The following is a 4861-nucleotide window of genomic DNA, read 5'->3' as shown; positions in this document are numbered from 1 at the left end:
GTAATGTTACAAGAGACCATTGCTTATCACACTGTGTCGTGAAGCTACTATTGCAGTCACATGACAGATGGCAAGGACAACCACGAAATATGGTAAAGCTTTGTTTCGCGGTACATCATGGGGGGTCCCTTTGTGTCCTAATCCATCAGTCCACAATCATCCCATTGGGCCCCCACTACGGCATGACGTCATGATGACGTATATTTCTCATCGAATAGGACATAACCTACCCTCCTGCGCAGAGCTTTCTGTGTCGCTCGTCTTGTCGTACTTCTTATAAGGGAGAGTAAAAACCTGTAGTAGTAATAATAATAATAATAATAATAATAATAATAATAATGATAATGATAATAATAATAGTTTATTTCACTATCGCAGGTGCTACTGAATTACAGTGGTATGGTCATAAAACATGACGAAGTTATTTGCCATAAATATCACTGGTAACGAACGGTTACAAACTCATTAAGCCTAGAGGTCATTCCTTGAAATATATCAGTTCTCTGTGTGCCCGATCTCAGAGAGTAGCCATGGCTTATTGTATCGCCTCTAGGAAAAACAGCTAAGAGGAGGAGACGTTCTAGCTTTGAGCAATCCATAGGCAATCCCGGCGCTCAGCAAGGGACCCGAGTCCATAGCTGTGAAGGGCGGTGATATACTCGACATGCGTAAAGATGATGCGCATCGCCCTCCTCTGAACTGTTTCAAGCATGTCTGAAAGATAGGCAGGAAGCCCAGCCCATACGGGCACGGCATATTCAAGGACACATCTAATTAGTGAACAGTATATGCGCACCAGATCATTGGGCTGGACACCAGGCTTCTTAAGTGTCCGTAGCGCATAAAGGCGTTTGTTTGCCTTCTTAATGATAAAGTCGACATGCACATTCCACTTGAGGTCGCTACTTATATGAACCCCAAAAATCTTATAACTGTCCACTTTCTTTACAGGAGCTCCAAAAACGTTCAATTGGACCGGGCTAGCTGGAATATACTGCAGGAAATTTATCTCTAACTCCCTACATTTCTTAGGATTTAAACGCATACCACGACTTTCATCAAAGGAACTAACATCATTTACGGCGTATTTGCAAATAGCTTGGAATGCAACGTGGTACTACTTCAAAGACGGTCGTATCATCTACGTACTTCAGTCTCGTAGGCCAATTTGAAACTAGCCGATTAACTAAGATCGCGAATAGCATGGGAGCTAGTTTGGTCCCCTGGGGGATTCCCCCATTAGGGCGCACGTGCTGTGTAAAATCCAGAAAGATGCTAGAGAAGGCAAGGCAAAATTTAGTGCAAGAGTGTTAGAAGAACGGTACAGAATCTACCAGGACCTTAAATTGAAATTGAAAACCAGAAGGAGTTCAATCGAATACAGTACTTATCCGCTTATAAAAACCTAGAATTTAAGAACCTGTTAGCCTAAAAATACTAATTTAGAGCCCTTTTAAATAAGAACCTATTTAGCCTAGGTTCTTATTTAAAATAAAACGAACCTTTAAGATCTCCCAGCAATGATTAAAATTGTGATTCTCAAACAGTAAACTAAAACATGTATTATTTAAACAATATTTTTAGCATGAGAGTTTAAATATAATTGAAGGGGTCTTGGCCGCATATTTGACAAGACCAGACGTGTATTGACACTACCTCAGTCTAGATACTGCACTTATACCATCCATTAGTATATTAACTTTTCTCTAAAATTAAGAACCTATTTAAGGACCTAAGTAGCCTAAAATTTGAGATAGTACCCGTTAAATAAGAACCTGTTTAGACTTACCTGGAAAAACCTAGGTTTGGTTATTACAGTATAAGCGTGCAAGCATCGTATGTAAAATTCTGGACAGTAAAATAGCTAACTGGAGGGACAAGGCAGACAAAGCGGTGTATCGAGCAATTTTGATCAAGTAATTGGAGACATAAAATGACCACAGGGGAGAATAATAAACTGCACAGTGTGACTAGTTGTAAGGCATGTTCTTTATTCAACTTTAAGCCGGCATCAAAGTACATTTTCAACTCTAAAGAACAAGGATGCAAAGCAAAACACCACTAAGCGATAAAAATCACACACACAAAAGCTAAAAGGAATAGGTCAGCATATCTATTTTGAGTTTAATGGCGCATGCAAGGAGAACTTCAACAAAACACCCAGTGACACCCTTGTACTCCCAAAGGCTGGTCCCTAGAGAGGAAGTCCTTGTACTCCCAAAGGCTGGTCTCTAGAGAGGAAATCCTTGTACTCCCAAAGGCTGGTCTCTAGAGAGGAAGTCCTTGTACTCCCAAAGGCTGGTCTCTAGAGAGGAAGTCCTTGTGCTCGTCCCGAAGACTGGTCTCTAGAGAGGAAGTACTTGTGCTCGTCCCGAAGACTGGTCTCTAGAGAGGAAGTCCTTGTGCTCGTCCCAAAGGCTGGTCTCTAGAGAGGAAGTCCTTGTGCTCGTCTCAGTCTCTAGAGAGGAAGTCCTTGTGCTCGTCCCAGAGGCTGGTCCCTGGAGAGGAAGTCCTTGTTCTCGTCTCAGTCTCTAGAGAGGAAGTCCTTGTGCTCGTCCCGAAGACTGGTCTCTAGAGAGGAAGTCCTTGTGCTTGTCCAAAAGGCTGGTCTCTAGAGAGGTAACTCGACATATCAGGCAAGGCAGAGAGTTGACAAAACATCTCCACTACTTGATCGCTTGACAATATTGAAGTGGATTTTAACTCTGGAACTTTGAAGCGTTTGAAATCGGCCAAGTTTTTGCTTTCATGATCGCTTTTCGGACTCAGGTTTTCTTTGCTCTCCATTTTCATTCAGTTTTAATGTCACACGGGAAGATTCGATCGAATGTATCTTTTGTTTACTTCGAGTGTCTTCGTTCGCTTTGAATCCTAGCATCGCACAATTAAATGATTATTCCGTTTATTGCTATTTCTCTTAATGAAACATCCTCATCTTTAGCCTAAACGTTTATTTATACGTGTGTCAAAAATAAAGCTAATAGTAGTAAAAAAAAAAGGATGAAAAAATGTTCTTGAGTATAGGCCAAATACTCGCTTTTTAGTCGAGCTAGCCGAAGGCGGTCCGACATTGGTTCTAGCATTCGTTCAATGTATCTGTATCTGGCAACGTCGCGTTTAGTCCCCCATAATGCTTTACGGACGGAACCATGTGACGTCATAGATATCACGTGGTCTGATAACACAGGAAGCCCAAAGTTCACATTACGTCATTAATATCACGTTATCAGACAAAAGTCACATGTATCCATCATGCCTTACGCTAGCTGTCAGTCTGACGATCGAACTATAAGTGATAAGAAGAAAAGACTGCATTTGGAGTGATTTGCTGTTTGAATACTTTACAAACATGCTGGGGAAATTACCTACCAAGACGCTCAAACCTCACAGTCTACGGAACAGATGCTCATTTGCATAAGCCACTGCCCGGCGTCCTCGATTCCATGCGACGCCATTTTAAGTCATCGTTTCACAGGGATGAGATGACTTATCAAGCTTTCTACCTAGCTCAATGATAATAAACCCAAGTATGTACTTGAGCACAAACTTTGAAACATTTCAAAATTTAACGTGAGCAACTTTTCTAGCCGAATTCTTTTAATTTTTTTTCAGGAAACGCACTAAAAATATTGATATGGTGGAAAAGAGCTTCTGAGGAGAAATGCGACCGAACAGTGCATTTGGGGATTTGAGTTAGAAGTCTGTTTTACTCAAAGTTTTCAAGCTGATCGCCAAACTTCGTAAATCATTCACATTAACATGATCATTTCTTAGAAATCTTGAAGATCGGACGTATTTCCTTCACTAAAATTTATCGCATTATTGTTCACAACTACACACAGCAATTTCAATGGCGCATTACGACTTTCTAGTCGTTTAAAGCTTCTATTTAAAATTATAAAATTAATTGTCATTGATGACCTCGGGGTTTACCTTTGATCTAGCATACGGTTGATGTAACAAAGGCTGTCTGATTTGCAACCATAGCTAAAAATGGGTCTTCTACCTTTTTTTTACTAACCTTTTTGGAGCACTGCAACATGCACTGTGTGGTTTAAATTAGTTTTGAAACAGAGGACTCTCGATTTTAACCGCTTTAACCTAAAAAATTGGGGACTATCGGTCAAATGACAGTTTGATGACTCTTGTCATAGAGAACCTATTTTGCAAGTATTTTTTTTTTTGGTTAATATCAATCATTGGTCATATGTTTACATTTTGACTCGATTGAATCGCTTAAAAGCTGGTAAAACAACTTTCATAAATGAAACAGTCTACACTATCATATAAATGGCGTTTTCCTTCTTCAGGCGGAGTACCAAAAGTAATGTTTCTAGCTTCAAAGAGGCTTTAGAGGTATCTTTCGCTGATTTTCTACCCTCTTTCTTGGTGTCTTACCCCCATGATAAGGCGAAGAGGAAATTTACAATAAAAATCAAGCTCGACTAATTAGCTTAAAATCTCTAGGACGTAAATAAAAATTATATTTTGAGCGTTTTATTCGTTTTCATTTTCTAAATTGTACCTCATCCTTTAGAGTAATGTTCACGCATAGTAACAAAATTTAAATTACTTCAAATAAACAAACTTTGGGGGGGAAATAGAAAAGTTTATTTTTAACGCAGTTGCCATGCTGGAATGCACGGTCATGTTCATTTCATTCTTTTGCTATTTACGCACGCTTCTACGGCTAGAAAAAGGATTTAGTCGAGACTGATTGAATGACACACTTTTTAATTTATCCTGCTAATTTCTAACGCGTTAGGATCCGGAGCCCATCTTTCACACACCGAGAGTTTTTTAGTTGGAGATTCATATATGGTACATGATTTTCATAAAACGAGTCTATGACAAGGTGTAC

The 4861-nt window shown here is 39.7% G+C and overlaps 1 long non-coding RNA gene across 1 annotated transcript; it reads left to right on the top strand.

Annotated features, from left to right (window-relative positions):
• Positions 1-2624: 2624 nt before the first annotated feature.
• On the top strand, positions 2625-4497 carry LOC125573065. The gene is made up of 2 exons (XR_007313941.1): positions 2625-3527; positions 3613-4497. It is a non-coding gene; the product is annotated as an uncharacterized LOC125573065 (long non-coding RNA).
• Positions 4498-4861: the final 364 nt, after the last annotated feature.

This window comes from Nematostella vectensis, chromosome 10, assembly GCF_932526225.1.
Source record: "Nematostella vectensis chromosome 10, jaNemVect1.1, whole genome shotgun sequence".
Taxonomy (NCBI): Eukaryota; Metazoa; Cnidaria; class Anthozoa; order Actiniaria; family Edwardsiidae; genus Nematostella; species Nematostella vectensis.
Note: the sequence above shows the minus strand (reverse complement) of the source record. Positions and strands in the feature narration are given on the sequence as shown.